The sequence below is a fragment of the Amblyomma americanum genome, chromosome 5, assembly GCF_052857255.1.
Source record: "Amblyomma americanum isolate KBUSLIRL-KWMA chromosome 5, ASM5285725v1, whole genome shotgun sequence".
NCBI lineage: Eukaryota > Metazoa > Arthropoda > Arachnida > Ixodida > Ixodidae > Amblyomma > Amblyomma americanum.
The window spans coordinates 122,936,942-122,945,776 of NC_135501.1; positions in this window are offsets into that span (position 1 = coordinate 122,936,942).

The following is an 8,835-nucleotide window of genomic DNA, read 5'->3' on the forward strand; positions in this document are numbered from 1 at the left end:
GTCCTCCCATGGACACTAGCCCGCGCGACGCTCCTCCGAACTTTTCTGGGCTTCCACTCATTGGCTGCAGCCGTCTTCTCCTCCTATTGGCCGCACCTAGCGCGACGCTCCTGAGAATTTTGCAGAGCTTTCTCCTATTGGTTACAGCTTGGCTTCTCCTCCCATAAGCTCTAGCTCAAGCGACTCTCACAACTTTGCCCTGCTTCCACCCATTCGCTGCAGCTTGCCTTCTTTTCTTTGTCCTCCCATGGACTCTACCCCGCGCGACGCTCCTCCGAACTTTTCTGGGCTTCCACCAATTGGCGGCAGCCGTCTTATTCTCCTCCTATTGGCTGCACCTCGCGCGACTCTCCTGAGAATTTTGCCGAGCTTTCTCCTATTGGTTACAGGTTGGCTTCTCCTCCCATAGGCTCCAGCTCAAGCGACTCTCAGAACGTTGCCCAGTTTCCACCCATTCGCTGCAGCTTGCCTTCTTTTCCTTGTCCTCTCATGGACACTAGCCCGCGCGACGCTCCTCCGAACTTTTCTTGGCTTCCAACCATTGGCTGCTGCCGTCTTATTCTCCTCCTATTGGCTGCACCTCGTTTGACGCTCCTGAGAATATTGCCGAGCTTTCTCCTATTGGTTACAGCTTGGCTTCTCCTCCCATAGGCTCCAGCTCAAGCGACTCTCCTCAGAACTTTGCCCAGTTTCCACCCATTCGCTAGAGCTTGCCTTTTCCTTGTCCTCCCATGGACACTAGCCCGCGCGACGCTCCTCTGAACTTTTCTGGGCTTCCACCCATTGGCTGCAGCCGTCTTATTCTCCTCCTATTGGCTGCACCTGGCTCGACGCTCCTGAGAATTTTGCCGAGCTTTCTCCTATTGGTTACAGCTTGGCTTCCCCTCCCATAGGCTCGAGCTCAAGAGATTCTCAGAACTTTGCCGTTTCCACCCATTCGCTGCAACTGGCCTTCTTTTCCTTGTCCTCCCATGGACTCTAGCCCGCGCGACGCTCCGCCGACCTTTTCTGGGCTTCCACCCATTGGCGGCAGCCGTCTTATTCTCCTCCTATTAGCTGCACCTCGCACGACGCTCCTGAGAATTTTGTCGAGCTTTCTCCTATTGGTTACAGCTTGGCTTCTCCTCCCATAGGCTCCAGCTCAAGCGACTCTCCTCAGAACCTTGCCCAGTTTCCACCCATTTGCTGCAGCTTGCCTTCTTTTCCTTGTCCTCCCATGGACTCTATCCCGCGCGACGCTCCTCCGAACTTTTCTGGGCTTCCACCCATTGGCGGCAGCCGTCTTATTCTCCTCCTATTGGCTGCACCTCGCGCGACGCTCCTGATAATTTTGCCGAGCTTTCTTCCATTGGTTACAGCTTGGCTTCTCCTCCTATAGGCTCCAGCTCAAGCGACTCTCAGAACTTTACCCAGTTTCCACCCATTCGCTGCAGCTTGCCTTCTTTTCCTTGTCCTCCCATGGACACTAGCCCACGCGACGCTCCTCCCATCTTTTCTGGGCTTCCACCCATTGGCGGCAGCCGTCTTATTCTCCTCCTATTGGCTGCACCTCGCGCGACGCTCCTCAGAATTTTGGCGAGCTTTCTTCTCTTGGTTACAGCTTGGCTTCTCCTCCCATAGGCTCCAGCTCAAGCGGCTCTCCCCAGAACTTTGCCCAGTTTCCACCCATTCGCTGCAGCTTGCCTTCTCTTCCTTGGCCTCCCATGGACTCTAGCCCGCGCGACGCTCCTCCGAACTTTTCTTGGCTTCCAACCATTGGCTGCAGCCGTCTTATTCTCCTCCTATTGGCTGAAACTCGTTTGACGCTCCTGAGAATTTTGCCGAGCTTTCTTCTATTAGGTTACAGCTTGGCTTCTCCTCCCATAGGCTCCAGCTCAAGCGACTCTCCTCAGAACTTTGCCCAGTTTCCACCCATTCGCTGCAGCTTGCCTTCTTTTCCTTGTCCTCCCATGGACTCTAGCCCGCGCGACGCTCCTCCGAACTTTTCTGGGCTTTCACCCATTGGCGGCAGCCGTCTTATTCTCCTCCTATTGGCTGCACCTCGCGCGACTCTCCTGAGAATTTTGCCGAGCTTTCTCCTATTGGTTACAGCTTGGCTTCTCCTCCCATAGGCTCCAGCTCAAGCGACTCTCATGAGAACTTTGCCCAGTTTCCACCCATTCTCTAGAGCTTGCCTTCTTTTCCTTGTCCTCCCATGGACACTAGCCCGCGCGACGCTCCTCCGAACTTTTCTGGGCTTTCACCCATTGGCGGCAGCCGTCTTATTCTCCTCCTATTGGCTGCACCTCGCGCGACTCTCCTGAGAATTTTGCCGAGCTTTCTCCTATTGGTTACAGCTTGGCTTCTCCTCCCATAGGCTCCAGCTCTAGCGACTCTCAGAACTTTGCCCAGTTTCCACCAATTCGCTGCAGCTTGCCTTCTTTTCCTTGTCCTCTCATGGACACTAGCCCGCGCGACGCTCCTCCGAACTTTTCTTGGCTTCCAACCATTGGCTGCTGCCGTCTTATTCTCCTCCTATTGGCTGCATCTCGTTTGACGCTCCTGAGAATATTGCCGAGCTTTCTTCTATTGGTTACAGGTTGGCTTCTCCTCCCATAGGCTCCAGCTCAAGCGACTCTCATGAGAACTTTGCCCAGTTTCCACCCATTCGCTAGAGCTTGCCTTCTTTTCCTTGTCCTCCCATGGACACTAGCCCGCGCGACGCTCCTCCGAACTTTTCTGGGCTTTCACCCATTGGCTGCGGCAGTCTTATTCTCCTCCTATTGGCTGCACCTGGCGCGACGCTCCTGAGAATTTTGCCGAGCTTTCTCCTATTGGTTACAGCTTGGCTTCCCCTCCCATAGGCTCCAGCTCAAGCGACTCTCAGAACTTTACCCAGTTTCCACCCATTCGCTGCAGCTTGCCTTCTTTTTCTTGTCCTCCCATGGACACTAGCCCACGCGACGCTCCTCCGAACTTTTCTGGGCTTCCACCCATTGGCTGCAGCCGTCTTATTCTCCTCCTATTGGCTGCACCTCGCGCGACGCTCCTGAGAATTTTGCCAAGCTTTCTTCTCTTGGTTACAGCTTGGCTTCTCCTCCCATAGGCTCCAGCTCAAGCGGCTCTCCCCAGAACTTTGCCCAGTTTCCACCCATTCGCTGCAGCTTGCCTTCTCTTCCTTGGCCTCCCATGGACTCTAGCCCGCGCGACGCTCCTCCGAACTTTTCTGGGCTTCCACCCATTGGCGGCAGCCGTCTTATTCTCCTCCTATTGGCTGCACCTCGCGCGACTCTCCTGAAAATTTTGCCGAGCTTTCTCCTATTGGTTACAGGTTGGCTTCTCCTCCCATAGGCTCCAGCTCAAGCGACTCTCAGAACGTTGCCCAGTTTCCACCCATTCGCTGCAGCTTGCCTTCTTTTCCTTGTCCTCCCATGGACACTAGCCCGCGCGACGCTCCTCTGAACTTTTCTGGGCTTCCACCCATTGGCTGCGGCAGTCTTATTCTCCTCCTATTGGCTGCACCTGGCGCGACGCTCCTGAGAATTTTGCCGAGCTTTCTCCTATTGGTTACAGCTTGGCTTCCCCTCCCATAGGCTCGAGCTCAAGCGATTCTCAGAACTTTGCCCAGTTTCCACCCATTCGCTGCAACTTGCCTTCTTTTCCTTGTCCTCCCATGGACACTAGCCCGCGCGACGCTCCTCCGAACTTTTCTGGGCTTCCACTCATTGGCTGCAGCCGTCTTCTCCTCCTATTGGCCGCACCTAGCGCGACGCTCCTGAGAATTTTGCAGAGCTTTCTCCTATTGGTTACAGCTTGGCTTCTCCTCCCATAAGCTCTAGCTCAAGCGACTCTCACAACTTTGCCCTGCTTCCACCCATTCGCTGCAGCTTGCCTTCTTTTCTTTGTCCTCCCATGGACTCTACCCCGCGCGACGCTCCTCCGAACTTTTCTGGGCTTCCACCCATTGGCGGCAGCCGTCTTATTCTCCGCCTATTGGCTGCACCTCGCGCGACTCTCCTGAGAATTTTGCCGAGCTTTCTCCTATTGGTTACAGGTTGGCTTCTCCTCCCATAGGCTCCAGCTCAAGCGACTCTCAGAACGTTGCCCAGTTTCCACCCATTCGCTGCAGCTTGCCTTCTTTTCCTTGTCCTCTCATGGACACTAGCCCGCGCGACGCTCCTCCGAACTTTTCTTGGCTTCCAACCATTGGCTGCTGCCGTCTTATTCTCCTCCTATTGGCTGCACCTCGTTTGACGCTCCTGAGAATATTGCCGAGCTTTCTTCTATTGGTTACAGCTTGGCTTCTCCTCCCATAGGCTCCAGCTCAAGCGACTCTCCTCAGAACTTTGCCCAGTTTCCACCCATTCGCTAGAGCTTGCCTTTTCCTTGTCCTCCCATGGACACTAGCCCGCGCGACGCTCCTCTGAACTTTTCTGGGCTTCCACCCATTGGCTGCAGCCGTCTTATTCTCCTCCTATTGGCTGCACCTGGCTCGACGCTCCTGAGAATTTTGCCGAGCTTTCTCCTATTGGTTACAGCTTGGCTTCCCCTCCCATAGGCTCGAGCTCAAGAGATTCTCAGAACTTCGCCGTTTCCACCCATTCGCTGCAACTGGCCTTCTTTTCCTTGTCCTCCCATGGACTCTAGCCCGCGCGACGCTCCGCCGACCTTTTCTGGGCTTCCACCCATTGGCGGCAGCCGTCTTATTCTCCTCCTATTAGCTGCACCTCGCACGACGCTCCTGAGAATTTTGTCGAGCTTTCTCCTATTGGTTACAGCTTGGCTTCTCCTCCCATAGGCTCCAGCTCAAGCGACTCTCCTCAGAACCTTGCCCAGTTTCCACCCATTTGCTGCAGCTTGCCTTCTTTTCCTTGTCCTCCCATGGACTCTATCCCGCGCGACGCTCCTCCGAACTTTTCTGGGCTTCCACCCATTGGCGGCAGCCGTCTTATTCTCCTCCTATTGGCTGCACCTTGCGCGACGCTCCTGATAATTTTGCCGAGCTTTCTTCCATTGGTTACAGCTTGGCTTCTCCTCCTATAGGCTCCAGCTCAAGCGACTCTCAGAACTTTACCCAGTTTCCACCCATTCGCTGCAGCTTGCCTTCTTTTCCTTGTCCTCCCATGGACACTAGCCCACGCGACGCTCCTCCCATCTTTTCCGGGCTTCCACCCATTGGCGGCAGCCGTCTTATTCTCCTCCTATTGGCTGCACCTCGCGCGACGCTCCTCAGAATTTTGGCGAGCTTTCTTCTCTTGGTTACAGCTTGGCTTCTCCTCCCATAGGCTCCAGCTCAAGCGGCTCTCCCCAGAACTTTGCCCAGTTTCCACCCATTCGCTGCAGCTTGCCTTCTCTTCCTTGGCCTCCCATGGACTCTAGCCCGCGCGACGCTCCTCCGAACTTTTCTGGGCTTCCACCCATTGGCGGCAGCCGTCTTATTCTCCTCTTATTGGCTGCATCTCGTTTGACGCTCCTGAGAATATTGCCGAGCTTTCTTCTATTGGTTACAGCTTGGCTTCTCCTCCCATAGGCTCCAGCTCAAGCGACTCTCATGAGAACTTTGCCCAGTTTCCACCCATTCGCTAGAGCTTGCCTTCTTTTCCTTGTCCTCCCATGGACACTAGCCCGCGCGACGCTCTGAACTTTTCTGGGCTTCCACCCATTGGCTGCGGCAGTCTTATTCTCCTCCTATTGGCTGCACCTGGCGCGACGCTCCTGAGAATTTTGCCGAGCTTTCTTCTATTGGTTACAGCTTGGCTTCCCCTCCCATAGGCTCCAGCTCAAGCGACTCTCAGAACTTTACCCAGTTTCCACCCATTCGCTGCAGCTTGCCTTCTTTTCCTTGTCCTCCCATGGACACTAGCCCACGCGACGCTCCTCCGAACTTTTCTGGGCTTCCACCCATTGGCTGCAGCCGTCTTATTCTCCTCCTATTGGCTGCACCTCGCGCGACGCTCCTGAGAATTTTGCCGAGCTTTCTTCTCTTGGTTACAGCTTGGCTTCTCCCATAGGCTCCAGCTCAAGCGGCTCTCCCCAGAACTTTGCCCAGTTTCCACCCATTCGCTGCAGCTTGCCTTCTCTTCCTTGGCCTCCCATGGACTCTAGCCCGTGCGACGCTCCTCCGAACTTTTCTGGGCTTCCACCCATTGGCGGCAGCCGTCTTATTCTCCTGCTATTGGCTGCACCTCGCGCGACTCTCCTGAGAATTTTGCCGAGCTTTCTCCTATTGGTTACAGGTTGGCTTCTCCTCCCATAGGCTCCAGCTCAAGCGACTCTCAGAACGTTGCCCAGTTTCCACCCATTCGCTGCAGCTTGCCTTCTTTTCCTTGTCCTCCCATGGACACTAGCCGCGCGACGCTCCTCCGAACTTTTCTTGGCTTCCAACCATTGGCTGCAGCCGTCTTATTCTCCTCCTATTGGCTGAAACTCGTTTGACGCTCCTGAGAATTTTGCCGAGCTTTCTTCTATTAGGTTACAGCTTGGCTTCTCCTCCCATAGGCTCCAGCTCAAGCGACTCTCCTCAGAACTTTGCCCAGTTTCCACCCATTCGCTGCAGCTTGCCTTCTTTTCCTTGTCCTCCCATGGACTCTAGCCCGCGCGACGCTCCTCCGAACTTTTCTGGGCTTTCACCCATTGGCGGCAGCCGTCTTATTCTCCTCCTATTGGCTGCACCTCGCGCGACTCTCCTGAGAATTTTGCCGAGCTTTCTCCTATTGGTTACAGCTTGGCTTCTCCTCCCATAGGCTCCAGCTCAAGCGACTCTCATGAGAACTTTGCCCAGTTTCCACCCATTCGCTAGAGCTTGCCTTCTTTTCCTTGTCCTCCCATGGACACTAGCCCGCGCGACGCTCCTCCGAACTTTTCTGGGCTTTCACCCATTGGCGGCAGCCGTCTTATTCTCCTCCTATTGGCTGCACCTCGCGCGACTCTCCTGAGAATTTTGCCGAGCTTTCTCCTATTGGTTACAGCTTGGCTTCTCCTCCCATAGGCTTTAGCTCTAGCGACTCTCAGAACTTTGCCCAGTTTCCACCAATTCGCTGCAGCTTGCCTTCTTTTCCTTGTCCTCTCATGGACACTAGCCCGCGCGACGCTCCTCCGAACTTTTCTTGGCTTCCAACCATTGGCTGCTGCCGTCTTATTCTCCTCCTATTGGCTGCATCTCGTTTGACGCTCCTGAGAATATTGCCGAGCTTTCTTCTATTGGTTACAGGTTGGCTTCTCCTCCCATAGGCTCCAGCTCAAGCGACTCTCATGAGAACTTTGCCCAGTTTCCACCCATTCGCTAGAGCTTGCCTTCTTTTCCTTGTCCTCCCATGGACACTAGCCCGCGCGACGCTCCTCCGAACTTTTCTGGGCTTTCACCCATTGGCTGCGGCAGTCTTATTCTCCTCCTATTGGCTGCACCTGGCGCGACGCTCCTGAGAATTTTGCCGAGCTTTCTCCTATTGGTTACAGCTTGGCTTCCCCTCCCATAGGCTCCAGCTCAAGCGACTCTCAGAACTTTACCCAGTTTCCACCCATTCGCTGCAGCTTGCCTTCTTTTTCTTGTCCTCCCATGGACACTAGCCCACGCGACGCTCCTCCGAACTTTTCTGGGCTTCCACCCATTGGCTGCAGCCGTCTTATTCTCCTCCTATTGGCTGCACCTCGCGCGACGCTCCTGAGAATTTTGCCAAGCTTTCTCCTATTGGTTACAGCTTGGCTTCTCCTCCCATAGGCTCCAGCTCAAGCGGCTCTCCCCAGAACTTTGCCCAGTTTCCACCCATTCGCTGCAGCTTGCCTTCTTTTCCTTGTCCTCCCATGGACAGTAGCCCGCGCGACGCTCCTCCGAACTTTTCTTGGCTTCCAACCATTGGCTGCAGCCGTCTTATTCTCCTCCTATTGGCTGAAACTCGTTTGACGCTCCTGAGAATTTTGCCGAGCTTTCTTCTATTGGTTACAGCTTGGCTTCTCCTCCCATAGGCTCCAGCTCAAGCGACTCTCCTCAGAACTTTGCCCAGTTTCCACCCATTCGCTGCAGCTTGCCTTCTTTTCCTTGTCCTCCCATGGACACTAGCCCGCGCGACGCTCCTCCGAACTTTTCTTGGCTTCCAACCATTGGCTGCTGCCGTCTTATTCTCCTCCTATTGGCTGCATCTCGTTTGACGCTCCTGAGAATATTGCCGAGCTTTCTTCTATTGGTTACAGCTTGGCTTCTCCTCCCATAGGCTCCAGCTCAAGCGACTCTCATGAGAACTTTGCCCAGTTTCCACCCATTCGCTAGAGCTTGCCTTCTTTTCCTTGTCCTCCCATGGACACTAGCCCGCGCGACGCTCCTCCGAACTTTTCTGGGCTTCCACCCATTGGCTGCGGCAGTCTTATTCTCCTCCTATTGGCTGCACCTGGCGCGACGCTCCTGAGAATTTTGCCGAGCTTTCTCCTATTGGTTACAGCTTGGCTTCTCCTCCCATAGGCTCCAGCTCAAGCGACTCTCAGAACTTTGCCCAGTTTCCACCAATTCGCTGCAGCTTGCCTTCTTTTCCTTGTCCTCTCATGGACACTAGCCCGCGCGACACTCCTCCGAACTTTTCTTGGCTTCCAACCATTGGCTGCTGCCGTCTTATTCTCCTCCTATTGGCTGCATCTCGTTTGACGCTCCTGAGAATATTGCCGAGCTTTCTTCTATTGGTTACAGCTTGGCTTCTCCTCCCATAGGCTCCAGCTCAAGCGACTCTCATGAGAACTTTGCCCAGTTTCCACCCATTCGCTAGAGCTTGCCTTCTTTTCCTTGTCCTCCCATGGACACTAGCCCGCGCGACGCTCCTCTGAACTTTTCTGGGCTTCCACCCATTGGCTGCGGCAGTCTTATTCTCCTCC